Here is a 17,009-nt window from a genome sequence, read left to right as displayed (position 1 = left end):
ATAATAATAGATATGCAATCTGTATAAATTAAAATATCATGTTTAAGCGTATTTTACGACCGGGCAATGCCTGGCCGCCAGCTAGTATTAGATACAATATAATAATCAATAGAGAATTAGCTCTATAATAATAAATACAAATCTGCATAAACTAAAATATATTAAAGCGTATTTTATGATCCGTCAACGCTAGGCAGCCTACTAGTAGCTGTGAAACAGCGAAACAGTACTGTATATGAATGACTATAATGCCCATTATCTTGGGTTGAGCATATTGGGAAATGATATACAAACTGCCATTAGCGTACTAAGCGACGCTTTTTGTGTAAACAAATCGAGCGGAGGCATTTGGACGATGTCAAAACACATTGTTAATTCATTACCCACTCAGCATCAGCCGTATAGCGTAATGGTGAGAAACCTTGACTGTCATTTGGGTGGCCGGGTTTCGATCCTGGCTTGAGGCAGTTGCCTGTCTAGCCGCACTGGTGAGCTGTGAAACAGCGAAACAATACTATATGTGGATGACTATATATATATATAATTCATAAAGATACAAATAGTCTTTTAACAAATAAACCTACCAAAATAAAGTTCTACACGTTTAAGTAGCGCAATTAAGAATTGAGAGATAAGAGTTCGAAGTTTTAAAAAAATCATAAACTCGTAGATCATTAAGGAAGACAGCAAAGCAATAACTTTTTTGAGCCAAAACACTTCGAAGCTAAATGCTTCTCACCAGTAGAGGAGAAAGAGTTAGAATTATAACTCTAGGAAAAAAACTGGCTTATTGACATTAGCTTAGAAATGAGAAAGAATATTTGTATACAGCAGTAAGAAGTTGAGAGTGTAGATAGAAAGAAGGTAGGATAAAAGAGGACATATATAGGAGAGTAGGCAATACATAGGAAGGGTTAGCAGAGAAATACAAAAAATACATATAATATATAGTAGAGCCGCGTTTAATATATAATACGCATGTATATAATAAAATAACATAAATAACACCCTAAGACGAGGCAAATATCGTAACCAGGAGCCGAAAACATCGTATTCCACACCGTAACCTGAAAAAACAGTATCATAGGGCCACCATATCCCGGGTTCTACTGTATATATATATTTCGAATCTCGCTAGATTCAGCCACTCTGATGAGCCGTAGACGAAGAACACGTGTCAGTAGATGATTATATTTTAAAAATAATATATAAGCCGCTCCCCATGTGGGGGTACCAAATTGGTTAAAGGGGAAATTATTCCCAAATCGCATTTAGGTAAAAATGCACTTTCGTAAATAATTGAATTCATTCAAGACTCATCGCAAAAACAAAAACAAATAACAGCTCTCTCTCTCTCTCTCTCTCTCTCTCTCTCTCTCTCTCTCTCTCTCTCTCTCTGTATATATATATATATATATATTGTCACGTTACATGCGTAATACTTAATGGATTTTTTAAAAACTCAAAATGATTTCTCATTTATTTGCTTGGTCACAAGAGCAAAATGTGACACTAGGTCATTTTTATTGTGGGAGAAAATCAGCTCCCTAAAAAGGGCACTCAGGCAATAGGCAAAAATAAAAATTGCCTAGCAGGGTTTCCTCTACATTGACTAAGGATATATTGACTTAGGTGTAGCATTGGAACAGGTACTACACCTGGATCTTTGCCTGAAAGCCAGATTTATTTTTAATTTCTTATCTATTGATATTTAACAAAAAAAATAAAATAATTTTAAATGTCTATACATATTTTTTCTCGGATGCTGCTCTAGTTGCAATCTTTAACTCTTACCAAACTATTACACTTTTATTCAACTACGCCTGCTTTAAGTGAAATGCATGCTTGAACCAATTGACCAAAGAATGAACATTGTTGCGAGATGAGCCATGTACCTTCACAACATCGAAAAGTTCATTGCTGAAGTTGTGCCACACTGAAACCAGTTCCATAGAAAACGATGAGAAACATTGCTGCATGCAAAGCACAGAAAATGTCCACCCAAATATTTCCAGACATTTTTTTTTACCTGATTTTTAAAGTTCAAATTCATTAAGGGCTTTTAAACATTTGTGTGCAAGAAAGAAGAGAATAATAGAATGAGAACGAGAATTTGAAAAAATAAATCAAATAAATAAAAGGAAAGAGTTACAAGGAAAGAAATAATAAATAGGGGAGAAAGTATATATATATATATATATATATATTTAAAAAAAAGATGAAAAAAACGAAAGAGGAGAAAGAAGAAAAAGATAAAGGAGGATAATTTCTAAGAGAGAGGGAGAGGGGGGATGTCAATAAAGAGATCTTGTGAGTTTCTACTACAGGAATAGATACCATAAACCATCATAAAGTGAAAACATCTCCTTCATTTTGAAGTTCGGTATGCTTAATATTATATAGTTTTATATTTGTATGTATAGAATACTATCTGGCAGTCCGGCGTTGCCCGGCGTTGCCCGGCGTTGCCCGGTCGTACAATACGCATAAACATGATATTTTAATTAATGCAGATTGCGTATGTATTATTATAGAATCAATCCCTTATTGATTAATCCCTTATTGATTAATCCCTTATTGATTATTACATATTTGCCTGGTGGACTAATTCGCAAAAAAAAAAAATAAATAAATAAAATAAATAAATAGAATTAAAAAAAAATAAATAAATAATAATAATAATAATAATAATAATAATAATAATAATAATAATAATAATAATCATGTTATTCAACGAATTCCGTCTGTGTTTGTTTACAATATCACGTCAGAAATAATTTGCGGCGATTTTAAATGATACCTCTTCTTTTATTGTAAATTGAACTCATTGATAAGAAAAAAATAAGATAAGATGATGAGATACACTTGGGCTTGAACAGGGAACCATTCGATCTGTAGTCGAATGCTCTACCACTACGCTATATCGCCAAATTATAATACATCTTTTTTTTTTTTTTTTTTTGAAGAAGAAATGATTTGCTGATATTTTATTCTCTTGTGGCCGGTGTAACGTAAAATAATCCTCCGTAAGAATGCATCTTTTTTTCTCTATAAGAGGGAAAGGCTATTTTTAAGATCAGATTTTTTCGATTTTCGATACTTCTTGGATGCATTTCCGAACAAAACATATCCAAGAACACTGCCAGACATATAAATTTGCTTTATGTGAAATTTGTAAAAGATAGGCTCAGCCGTTTCGGAACCTATGAAGAAGGAACTTACACACATACAGTGACTTTTATATAATAGTAGAGATAGAGATACTCTTAAACCAATTAACTGATCATTAGTAATTTTAGAATGTTGCTGCTAGTTATAAAAGGTTAAAATGTGGGTTATATTTAGTTTAATTTAGCTTCATGTAAAGCGTTTTTATTTTTTAATATCGTAATATGCGGAGGCTAATATTTCTGTGTTTCTGATTGGCAGTTGATTCAATCGAAAGTTGATATTTTTAAATAATATTTGCTGAGCGCTTTTAAAAAGAAATTGTTTCCTTCTATTTAACCCTTTATGACCTGAATTATGATGTAGGTGATAAAAAAAAAAAAAATTATTGTTAATTTTAGATGATGGCATATTGAATGTAAGCAATGGGCAGTTGCAATCTGGATGTCCCTGGCATCTATCCAGATACTGAACAAATGCGTATTTGAATCAATTATTTACGACTGAACGAATTAGTTGAACCAGGTAATAAAGGATTAAATGACTGCGTCAAATATTTGTTTATTTAATCTTCAAACCCAAATACGTAAACAAAGTAATGTTTGTAAATACGAAAAAAAAATTTTTTTAAGTAGATTTACTCTGAGCAAAAGAATAAGGACCCCTTCCCTTCTCCCAGTCTCTATAGCGATGATAAAAAAAAAAAAAAAAAAAAAACGAATAAAAAAAGAATTATCTTTCGTTGTTGTGTCTCAAAATTTCCTCTCTGGTTTCGATATTCTGTAATGTTTTGAAGGGTTTGTTATAATAAAAAGAGAATAAGGGGGAAACATAAAATGAACAACATAATTTATTGACTGACTCTTACAGACCTCGTGGATCTCGATGATGTGTAATTTTTTGTCTTCTGTTTAAAAAGAGTTCAGTAGAAGGAAAGAAGGTTTAACAAAGGGAGGTAATTCAAATTATCCCACAGGAACAACGTGTAGTATCTGTTCTGATGATAAACTCATTCTATTCTGTGAGTGAAGGAGCACCTTTTCTGGAGTAAGGTAATTTTTATTGTTATTCCAATCCAGAAGGCTCCTTTTGAGGGGGCTGGATTTGTATCTTACTTTACTTTTGTGGGAAAAGTAAGTAAACAAGAATAAGTTTTTTTTCCTTTCCTTTTTTTTTTTTTTTTTTTTTGCAAATCATATTTTAAATAATTAATTTATTGGTGCTAGTGCATTGTACGGACCGGAAGTCGGTAACCGTGTAATTACGATCCAGATTTTTCGTAAATATCCGTTCATCGCGAGAAAAGCGACCCTTCCCTATAGAAAAATGCCCAGTTGAGGGTGAAGGAGTTTTAGGCATACATACATACATACATACATACATGATGATTGCAACGTCTTGTCAGACCAGTGCCACTCCCTCAGACATTTCAAATCCATGAGCCCAAATGCCTGAGGGAGTATCTATACAAATATGATGTTACAGAGTCTTAGCTTTGTACGACAGCTAAGTCTCTCTCTCGGTTCAAAATGTTGAGATCCAGCAACAAGCAAGAGCAAGATAGCCAGCAACAAATTAAACTGCAGACCAGCTTAATGCGGGTAATGGTCTTCCGCGTTATGGTTTTTAAATCAGAGATTTGCTTCTCCTAGAAAGGTTGCCTTCACCACGGCTTACGGGAGCCCTCTCTGCCCCAATACATATACACACACACACACACACACACACACACACACACACACACACACACACACACACACACACACACACAAATACACACGGTGCTAGTTGGCCGTTGACCCAGAAAAAGAGTTCATTCGCCCAAAGGGCGAATGAACATACATACATACATACATTTAAACAGACAGGGCAGATTTATATTATAGACTAACCTGAGTACCCGGCGTTGCCCGGGTGTTTGAAGGTGTGTGTAAAGCAAAAAAAAAAAAGTGGTAGTAGGCAAGCAGGCTCGAACAAGAACGTGAAAAAAATAAATAAAACGTGACGTCTATCGCCAAATCGGAAGTGACGTAGGTTTAAATTAAGACTAGACAATTGAAAAGAGGGGATGACTTTCGAAAATATCGGCTTAAAAAGCGACCCCTCCCTGTAGAAAAGTGCCCAGTTAAGGGTGAAGGAATTAATGTTTTTGGCCAATTTTTCGATATTTGTCGCCCAAAGGGTCGAGTTTACAAAATAATACCGATCTCGTGAAAATCCGTCGCCTCTGTCGAAAGTTTTAGGCATACATACATACATACATACATACATACATACATACATACATACATACATACATACATACATACATAAGCACGTCTGATTGACACGACGGAGTTCTTTTTTCCGATTTTGTTGAATATTTCAACTCACCGAGCGGTCTTTTTATTTCGGCTGGCATGTTTTATATTATGGCGCCCAGTAGTTGTTGTACGGCCATATTCTTCTCAAGCGCTTTCAATCGGTACATCTGATCGTCGTTAGGAGCGATTATCGTTGTTATTGTTGTCCTTTTCTTTATTGCGGCTTGGTGTATTTAGAGTTAGTTCTATTTTTTTAAAAGGTGAGTGGAAGATGGGTAGAAGCGAATCATTTTATTTTTAATTTTGATTTTCTTATATATATATATATATATATATATATATATATATATATATATATATATATATATACAGTGATGATCATATTTTTTTTTGCACGGTAAAATAAAAGTTAAATTTTGTCTAATAAATTCTAAAAAAGGGATTAAATTAAAGAAAATAACAAAGTATATTATGTATTTTTAACTGGCCTTTCCGATGCAGCAATCGGATTTTAGAAAAAATAAATAACAAAGGAACAACAAACATAATTGCAAAAAACCCTTGTTCAAAATTATTGGCACGATTTATTTAATAATCAATTGTACAGCCTTTGGCCTTGATTACCTTCCTCAGTCGCTTTTCATAGTTTACAACCAAGTTGTTGCACTCTTCAGTAGTAATTTTAGCCCACTCTTCCTGACAATACTCCTCCAATTGAATAAGATTCTTAGGCTTCCTTTGCATTACCCTCAATTTTAATGTTCTCCATAAATTTTCAATTGGATTAAGGTCTGGGCTTTGTGGTGGCCACTCCAAAACATTAATATGATTGTCCTCAAGCCATTTCTTAGTCAGTTTAGCCGAATGCTTTGGGTCATTATCTTGCATGAACCACCAACGACGACCAAGTGAGAGCTCTTTAGCAGAGTCTTTCAGGTTTTCATCCAATATTTTAACATAATCTTCCTTTTTTATGCTACCTGTGACCTTAACAAGTCGCCCTGGTCCAGAGGCAGCAAAGGACCCCCAAAACATCAAACTGCCTCCACCGTGCTTCACTGTGGGTATGGTGTTCTTAGGCAGGAAAGCTTCGCCAGATTTTCTGTAAATATAAGACACTTTATTATGGCCAAATAACTCTATTTTCGTTTCGTCAGTCCATAGAACACGTTTCCAGAATGCAACATCTTTATCAATATGACGTTTTGCAAAGGCTAGCCTTGCTTTCAGGTGCATAGGCTTCAATAAGGGAGTCTTTCTCGGACGACATGCTTTTAAACCAGCTCTCTTCAAAACTCTACCAACTGTATGTCGAGATACATTCACTCCAGACGTGCTCTGTTCATCAACAATCTCCCCAACAGAGATCCTTGGGTTTTGTTTTACTTGTCGAACAATTTTCTGTTCATCTCTTGGGGAAAGAATCCTTTTCCTCCCTCTACCCTCTAAACTCATAACGTGGCCTTGCGATTTGAACTTGTTTATTATGGCTCTAACAGTGGATTTGGGAAGGTTTAGCTTCTTTGAAATCTTATCATAGCCCTCCCCATTGGTATGGCATGCTACAACAAGCTTCCTGACGTCTTCGCTGTGTTCCTTAGTTTTAACCATGGCGATTGAAAATTATAATTTAGTCACTTATAATAGTTTAAATAAATCGCTATCTAAAAATTATCTGAAAAAAATTATTCACTGAATTAGCGTTAAACAAGCATAATATGGCTATAAAAAAGTTCAGAAAGCACGTAAACCGGAAATTGATTGATATTATACTGATACTAAAAGAAAAACAAAGCCGTGCCAATAATTTTGAACAAGGGTTTTTTGCAATTATGTTTATTGTTCCTTTGTTATTTTTTTTTTCTTAAATCCGATTGCTGCATCGGAAAGGCCAGTTAAAAATACATAATATACTGTTATTTTCTTTAATTTAATCCCTTTTTTAGAATTTATTAGACAAAATTTAACTTTTATTTTACCGTGCCAATAAATATGATCATCACTGTACGTCCGACGTTATCACACGCTAAAGTTGAAAATATCATTTTCATGGCTAGACGCAAAGATTGAATTGCTATGTCCGAAGAATATCCGTTTCTGTTTATATATTCCTCTTAAAATTGTTTCAAATATGTTTTCCAAATGATTTCCTATCTTTCAATGTTTTTGGTTGATATAGATACTATTTCCAAATTTCCCTGAATGTTTCATTTCCTGTTTTTCAAATAACATAGTTTCTTTATTTTCTTTAGCATTAAATTATTTGAAAATATTCCAATTGGGCAAAATATTGCAAAAAAAAAAAAAAAGTAAAAAAATAATGAATTCTAAACACCAGATTTGTTTTCTGATTTCTATCTTTTTTATATAGTTGTAGATTATGAAAACATCTGCACATTGCAGGAGAGACCGAGATAAAGAAGTAAAGAGATAGAGAGAGAGAAAAGGAGACTGAGAGATGAAGATGAAAAGGTAAAGAGGTAGAGAGAAAAGGAGACAGAGAGAGGAGAGAGAGAGAGAGATGGGGATTAAGAGGTAAAGATGGAGGGAGAAAAGGAGACTGAGAGATGAAGATGAAAAGGTAAAGAGGTAGAGAGAAAAAGAGAGAGAGGAGAGGAGAGAGAGAAAGAGAGAGAGATAGAGAAAGAGAGAGAGAGAGAGAGATGGAGATGAAGAGGGATGAAGAGATGGTAGGAGAAGTAGAGAGGTGAAGAAAATAGTTTCAAATTGTGGTTTCCTGATTTTTTTTTTTACAAGGTAGTCACCACTTATCAAGGCCCGGAAGCCACTCGGGAATAAGGGTTAGTGTGTGTGCAGTACGTTAGTGTTGGAGATTTGATAAAGTGTCTTACTGAAGGAGGCGATTCATCAGGAATTTGTTCACATTAGACTTGAAGATATCCAGGTTGTAGTCAGGTAGGAAACAAGCAACCGGAACAGAGTTCCACAGGCGTGCAGTTCTAAGAAAGAAGCTTTGTTCATGGAATCTACGTTTTGATTTTGTCACAGATGAGGAATGGGCAAAATTTTTCACAGTGGATTCAGCTAGGCGGGTGTTTATCGTGAAAGATTGGCGAGGGGGGGGGACCAGAGATTGGAGTTCAGACAAGCACCTGCCATGGTAGTAACGATAAAACAAAGAGAGGCTCGCAACGTCTCTCCTGTGGGAGAGAGGTTGCAGGGAAGAGAAAAGGTCATCACCCACTAGGCCACAAAGCCTATTTGTACTCTGTCAAGGCAGGATAGACTGTTTTTAGCAGCTCCTGCTCAGATGTGGCAGCAGTACTCCGTCCTTGGACATACTTGGCTTTTATACAGATAGAGAATTGCATCAGGGGTGAGATATCTTCTGGAGCAGTAGAAGGATCCTACCATTTTTCCAATGATCTTGGCAACTGACTTGATGTACATATTCCATTTCAGGTCAGGGGTAAAGGTCAAGCACAGAAGCTTGTCAAAACATGGAGCTTCCCCTATACGAGATCCACCCATATCAATTGATGCCAGATGGGGATCAGAGCGTTGATGATGTAAAGATAGGAGCTTGGTTTTAGATGCATTAAAAGTAAACAGCCACTTCTTCCCCCACTGTACCACGCGCTCAAGATCAGAGGAGAGAGAATCTAAGATAACTTTGTCATTTACGGCCTTTGATGTGTTGTCATAGATGGTCGTGTCATCAGCATAGATGTCAACGAATGATTTAAGTATGTGTTTGGGGAGATCATTGATAGATGTAGCAAAGGAAAAGAAAGAGTTAGTTAAGAGAGAGAGAGAGAGAGAGAGAGAGAGAGAGAGAGAGAGAGAGAGAGTGGGTGTGATACATAACAATTACAAGAAATCTTCTCAACCACCGATAGCAATGACAAATAACACCCTACATGGGAGCTCATTGTTCAAACTCCTCAACTTAACATTTACAAGAAACATGAATTGGAATAGATTCATTGAGGACATTGCTAAAGCTGCTGCAAAGAAGGTGGGCTTTCTCTGTAACATGCTAAAAAACACACAAGAGAGTATCCTATATCTGTATAAAGCCACCATTTGGCCATACATAGAGTATTGTCGCCACATCTGGGTTGGTGCATCTACCACTAATGGACAGGGTCCAAAAAAGTTTCTAACTTAATAGGTCTCGCACTGTCAACCAAACTTCAACCACTGTCCCATCGCCACAATGTTACATCCCTGTACCTATTTTACAAGTACTTTATTGGGAAATAAAAAAAAAACTGCAAAATTCAAACAATCTTTATTTATAAAAAATAATGTCTTTTAAATGTTACCCATTTTCAGCTTCGTATATTTATGCTCTTTTCAAAACAGACTTGACTAGCCCCGACTTTTTCTTGTGAGGATATCTTAAAGCAAGAGTCTATGTTAACAAACCCCAAACCCTGCAAGAATTGAATGAAAACAACAGGAACGAAATAAGGGAGTTAAATCGCAATTCAGAGATTCTGCAATCTGTCATAAATAATGTTTTGGGAAGAGCAGAAATATGCGAAGTTGAAAATGGGCAACATTAAAACGACATTACTTTTCATAGATAAAGTTTGTTTGAATTTTGTATTTAAAAAAAATCACAATGTCTTCGTCAGATTGTGTTAAAATTACAGTGACTTTTAGGATACCCTGTATATGTTTTTATATTTGTTTGTGTGGGGTACACCCTAAAACTGATTAACCTATCATTACAGATTACTAATGGAGTAAGAGTAGATAATATGAGCCATATTTAGTTTGATTTAATTTTATTAAAAGACTAGAATTCTCTTGTAAAAATTTAAAAAAGTTGTTAGGGGCAACATATGCACACAATCTCGCATTTCAAAATTCAAATATTTTCAAATTTGTATCAAATCTGATCCATAGTCATTAGCACTAATTAAACAAGATTCCGTGAATTACAGTTTTTTAGGTTCCTTAATTTTAGAATTACAGTTTTTTATGTCACTTAATTTTAGAATTACAATTCTTTAAAGTCCCTTGATTTTAGAATTACATATTTTGTAACATCCCTTAATTTTAGAATTACAGCTTTTTTTTAACGTCCCTTTATTTTAGGATTACAGTATTTTAAACCTCCCTTAGTTTTGAAATTACAGTTTTTCAGCGTCCCTTAATTTTAAAATTACAGTTTTTTTTAACCTCTCTTAGTTTTGGAATTACAGTTTTTTAAGGTCTCGCAATTTTAAAATTACATTTTTAAGGTCGTTTGATTTTAGAATAACAGTTTTTTCAAAGTCCCTTAATTTTAGATGGTTTTAATAGAATCTAAATTGTTTTATGGATTTTAATGAAAATTGAATAAGGATTCTGGACATAAGGTACTGAAATTAAATTTTCGTTTGTGAACATGAAAGTGCAACATTGTTCATTAATTTTATTGTTAACAGAATACTTTTCATATAATGTTCATTCTGTAAAAATTTCAATGAAAACCAGGAACATATAAAATACTCAAGTGGTCATGAACAAACTTTTTGCACTCTGTCCGCTTTAGGAAGTAAAACAATCTCTGTTTTTTAACATTGCAACCTCATTTATTTCACTAACGCCATAAAAAATTACATACCTTGTCCACATCAAGTTCGGACAAATAAAATTCCTAGAAAGTACACTACCAGGCAACGACAGATCGTGACAGATCGTTGTTGCAATAAACCAATACTAAATTCCAAAATGAAATTAATTCAACCCGCTCAGCATTATTGTCATAATTTTTTATGTCATGTGGACTCGGTTATAATAAGATCTTAAAAAAAGAAGTTGTTTTTGTTATTGTATATGTTCTGTAACGTTTCTTTTCACTATTACACTGAGAAAAAAAATTATTTTTCCGTTTTCTATTTATTTTTTAAATGAAGTAATTGTAAACAAAATACAGAGACATGTCTAAATGTTTCTTGGGGTAATAAAAACGGTTTGTTTTTATACTCCTCACTAAAAAACAAAAAACAAAACAAAACATAAACAAACTAAAATAAAAATACATAATACTCGCATTAAGCATTGAAATAAAAAAAAAGTATTACGCTGGAATGAAACACAACAAGGGATTACAAATGAATTACTCTCACTAGAACAGATGGCAACAATATTTCTATAACTCTTTTTAAAACATTTTTTCTCTAAAGAAATCTTTTTGCCTCTTTTTCAAAAGAGTTCCTGTGTCATGAGAACACAACCGTTTGAAACCAGATATTTTCATTCAAGAAGTTGTTTTCGTTTTTCATTTCGTTTTTTTTTTTTATTATTATTTAATATTTTTATTTTGCTCACCTCCCCACATCATTTATTTTCATTAATTTCTTTCACTTTCACGTTTTTCTGATTTTTTTTTCCTTCGGCAATTAAACATTTTGCAAAAGAACAATTTAATTATTTCGTTTTGGCTTTTTCTTTTTCTGAATTAGGCATTCTTTTATTTGATGGGAAATCTCTGAATAAACTGAACATTTCTTCAATGGAATAGCAAACAATGTTTTTATCGTTATTATTTTTTAATTAGTCATTCACTAGTTTGATCAACCATGTTTTTATGGAAATCGACCCAGACAAGACATGAAGCCACTTGATGTGGGAGTTAAAAATAAGAAAAAATACTGCAATGTCAAAAACTAACCAACTTATTGTAAGATGGATAGATTCTGAGCCCCCCCACCACCACTACCACCACCCAAGCAGCAATTCTTGCTCCTTTGTTAGAAACATCATTTTAGGTCATTCAGAAAATTTGTTGAACCGCCTTTTTTCTATCCATTTTTAATAATTTTTTTATGGAAATCGCTTTAGACAAGGCACGAAGCCACTTGATATAGAAACTTAAAAAATATAAACTACTTCAAAATCAAAAACTATCTATTAATCGTTAGATGGACATATTCCGGCCCTAAAAACAGCAATTCTTCCTCCTTTGACAGAAACGTCACTCATAGAATATGAAGACTAAAGGACAAACTATGTGAAGCGAAAGTTACGAGTTTGCAACAGTAAACCCAAGGTTCACTTTATACTCTCCTTAAGCCATCATCTTGTCGCCGTGCACATTTGGGCTGGTCTCATTGTTGCGGTCTCATGTTACAGCTTTGTTTACAATTAGAACAAACCAAACGCAAATATGCTGTTGGCAGAAATCCGACACTCCCAGAAATACGTCACGATCATGTGCGCTAAAAATATCAATGTCTTTTCTCAAACAACAAAGAAAAAGCACAAAACTCAATTTATTGCAACAAAACAAAATAACAGACTATTTACTTTCACAGCAATTCCTCGTCTCGGCCTGGGAGTTAGGAACACTTCCATCTCAATCTTATTCTCATCAAATCGGCTGACCCAGTTGCAGTGGGAACCAGCGGTAGCAACAGCAGTATCCAAACAACCCTTTTCAGGGTTACTCAACGCTACTAATGTGAGTCACCAACTACCTATGTGTGATATACATTCTACCCTCTACTACCTCTTAGGACTCACCTTCACAGCCTGCCACACCAGTTCCTGCAACGATTCCAGCTCACTCCTGCAGCTCCAACGCTTCCAGCCAGCAGCTCCCATGTCCTTTGACATTCTTTGACATTTGGCTACCAGGCGCAGTCTTGTTAACGTCCAGCTACCTGCTCCAGTGCCCACTGACGTCCGGCTATCTGTACTGGTTCCCACTAACGTTTGCCTACTAGTTTCCATGATCAAATCCTGTCAATATGACTCGGATCAACCTGTTAGGGAGAGGTGTCCGGGCGATCAAAGAACACAATAAGTCAATCCCAGGAAAGGTGATCTATAATAGTGTCACAGAGCTGTATCCGGGCAATCAAAAGAACACAATGGAAAACCCCCGGATTAAAACGACCATGACGTCAATCGGCCAGGAAAGCTAACCGATATTAAATGAGTTAGACTAAAACCAGCAAAAAGTACAATAAACAAAAGCTGGCGCAAATAAGGTAAACAGGTCAATCAACAGGAACTATGACCCAGAGAGTTGCAAAACAATAAACAAGCTGGCGAGAAAAAGGTGAACAGGTCAAAGTGATATAAATAAATGAGCAGTGAGAAAACGGAGGCGAGAGACACAAAGCGAAAATACAGGTTGACACAGAGTTCTGCGATCCGCCTTTTCTACTAACCTCCACCGCGCTCACTATTATTTTGAAGTGTAAAGTGTAAATAAACAAATCTGTATTGAAAACATAAAAGTGACAGCCCATTCATATATGTAACAAACCTGAGGCACGTCATCCTACCTCGGGGACGCAATAATCCCAACCCCACGAGACGCCCGTTTTTGCTCTAGCTGATCCTGTATCCATTGTTATACGTTTTACCTTTTTCTTGGTAAACACAAAACACAATACTCTATCGTCTTTAACCGAATATCTGTGTTTCTCATTCTTTTTTACTATTTGTTGAAGACGCCCCTCCATATGATTAATGGACTATCTCATGACGTCACTTCCGGTATCGTGACCGGTGCCCGGCAGTCAGAGATTGGCACGCGACCAAGCAGGTCGGGTGCACACGCCCCACCGTTGAGGAATGGTATTGTTCAACTCACTTTGCCTGCAATATATGTGAATACATGTTCATTTCCTAAAAATCCTGTGTTCCTTTCGTTTATTACCATTTATCCCCATAACACTATTACTGTCACTTTCCTTGCCTTGTTTTTAATTCATTAGTTGTATTGTCAATTGGTACCTTCATTGCCTTCCTGCCCTCTGCAACAGATCTCTTTTCTTCCCTACATCCTCTCGAAGAAACATTGCAAGTCTATCTTAGTCTACTCTATCATTATTTTCATAGTAGATGTTTGGCTAGGTGTGTCAGAAACTTCGTGAAAAATATTGAATAATTCCACTCCCTCTCTTTCCAAGCTTATAACTACTCGAAAAATGTAATTCAAACCCTAATCTTTTTTTCAATTAAAGGAGTAAGGACCAAGGTTTCATAAAAAAAAAACAACAACGTGTTTTTTTTTTTTTAAATGTTTTAAACTTCAGACTTTACAGGTAAATTTCTAAAAACACTACTTTTTTTGTTTTAAATTTGAATATATTATTTATTGATATTTTATCTTCAATTTGTAATATATGACACTTTGGTGAGTAAATTAATTATTTACTTTTTAATAGACATTTCAAAATGGGGGGGGTGAATTAATTCGACCCCCTGTCATTTCAAGCTTATAACTACTCGAAAAATGTAATTCAAACCCTAATTTTTTTTTCAATTGAAGGAGCAAGGGCCAAGGTTTCATTAAAAAAAAAAAAAAAAAAGTGTTTAAAAAAAAATGGTTTTAAACTTCGGACTTTACATGTAAATTTCTAAAAAACACTACTTTTTTTGTTTTAAATTTCAATATATTATTTATTGATCTTTTATCTTCAATTTGTGATTTATAAACCTTTAATGAGTAAATTAATTATTTACTTTTTAATAGACATTTAAAAATGGGGGGGGGCATGCATGTAAAAAAAATTGTTTGTCTAAAATATTATATTCGGTTTATTAGAAAGAGCATAACATTTCACATTGACCCTGAAAATATCGTAAAAATAGAATCAATAGGAAAATTTTGATAGATTTTTTAAAGTTTAAAAATTGAAAAATACTGAGCTCGTAAAATTCAATTAATTTCATTACTGTTTAAAAAAAAAATATTTCTATTACTTTTTATACAACTTTAATAGTTTATTTTGGAAGTATAATCCATAAAGGAAATAAACAACCCACTTTTAAAAGAGAAATTACGAGATTTTTTATATTTTATTCGCAGTTTCGTGTTAGGGGTGTCAAAAATTCTTACAAAAATTCTGATACACCTAGTGTTTGGCTAAGCTCCAATCTTCAGTTTCATCTTGTAAGACATCCACAGGAAGAACTCGTCTTTTATTTCAATGAAATAAAGGGCACTTATCCAGCTTACGACCCAATCTCTATAACTTTGCATCAGATTACGTAGGCAGCAGAAATATGCCGAAGCGATTATCCAATCAGTTGTCACAAGGCGACAAGTTTCAATGAAAGTGTGAACTTTATTAAATGAAGAAAACATTTTTACACCGAAAATGACTTTCAACATGCTATGCCAACATTAAATGCTCTCATGTTAAGGATGACTTTCTAAATAGAAAGCTATTCTTAACATAGGGAAGGGGAATGCTGCATTTTAAATTAATCGTTTGGGAGCCTTCACTTCGATATTTTCTGATCTTCTGGGTGCTTATGTAATCTGCTGGAAGATAGTGACGTCAAACGGAATTTACATAAATAGAACTTCGCCTGTGGAACACATTACTAATAGGAGTTCTTACGGTCTGATTACAACTTGTCATCTTCAAATCTAATGTAAACAAATACTTATCATGGATTATTCTAAAAGTAATCAAATACAGTTCGTATCAGTGGTCAGTGTTATCACTCCCATAGTGTCCCTCATCTTTCAGCTAGCAATCATTCTTGCCTCATTAATCTTTATCCTCGAGTAGATCTTGGCCTTTGTAAGTGGTGACACCAGTAGGTAAAAAAAATCTGTACATACTGTTTCAGATATGGGGAGAAAGAGCAAATAATTTAAATAAAAGGTTGATCGCTAAGAGATGAGAAAAATTGAGTGATGTAAATAATTTTCTATTCCAATAGTTTCTTTTGTGAACTGCAAACGTGTGGAACGCTCTTCCTGCTGACTGTTTTCCTCCTACCTATAACCTTGGTCTTTTCAAGACTAAAATCAATAGGCACCAGCTGTCTTTGCGATAATCTGTCTTTTGTTCTTGTTAGCTTTTTACATCAATTGGCTTCACGTCTTGTGCAGAGCGATTTCCAGTAAAAAAAATTACAAGAGAGAATGAAAGGAGAGGGGGAAAAGAGAGAAAGGGAGGGAGAGAGAGAGAGAGAGAGAGGTCGATTATGAGAGCACAATGTACTCCAAAATCCTCTGAATCTTTACCTGAATATTTTAAACAGTGAGAGGAAAGGCTAATAATATGAATTTAGCTAAAGTTGATAAGTTCTAGCAGTATAGAAGCTTCCGTTCAGTCTCGAAAGACAATGGATACCCCATGTAAGAAACAATGCCGAGATAAGCGGAGAGCACATACAGCACCTGGAATACCCAAATGGTCACCCATTTTAGTACTAACCAGGTTCAATGTTGCTTAACTTCGGTGACCTGACGGGAACCGGTGAGTCAACATTATTATACCGTATACATTAAAAGAGAGAATGAGAGAAGAGAGTGAAGATGTAGCCGTGCTTGTATTTGGAAGCATATGAACAGCAGTATAAAGATATAAAAAAATATTAACCGAATTGTATATTTCTTCTCTAGCATAATATAATAGAACTATTTTTCCCTGTCACTTTCAGCAGTTTAGAATTATAAGTAAGCACAACTTTTTACGTGCACCTCTACCAGTTACTATTAAAGCGTGTTCCTAGCCCATAAAGCATACATTTTTGTCCTTGCTTTACGATTATTAATTCTTTGCTTACTCGCCACACTCTCTCAAATACGTAAATCCTCTGAGA

The 17,009-nt window shown here is 34.7% G+C and overlaps 1 pseudogene; it reads right to left on the bottom strand.

Annotated features, from left to right (window-relative positions):
• Window positions 1–16,572: 16,572 nt before the first annotated feature.
• LOC145265644 (5S ribosomal RNA) lies at window positions 16,573–16,690 on the bottom strand (annotated as a pseudogene).
• Between the last annotated feature and the right edge of the window lie 319 nt (window positions 16,691–17,009).

Source organism: Euprymna scolopes, chromosome 3, assembly GCF_053919585.1.
Source record: "Euprymna scolopes isolate OS-2025 chromosome 3, ASM5391958v1, whole genome shotgun sequence".
NCBI lineage: Eukaryota > Metazoa > Mollusca > Cephalopoda > Sepiida > Sepiolidae > Euprymna > Euprymna scolopes.
The sequence above is the reverse complement of the archived record's forward strand: the minus strand, read 5'-3'. Positions and strand labels throughout refer to the sequence as shown.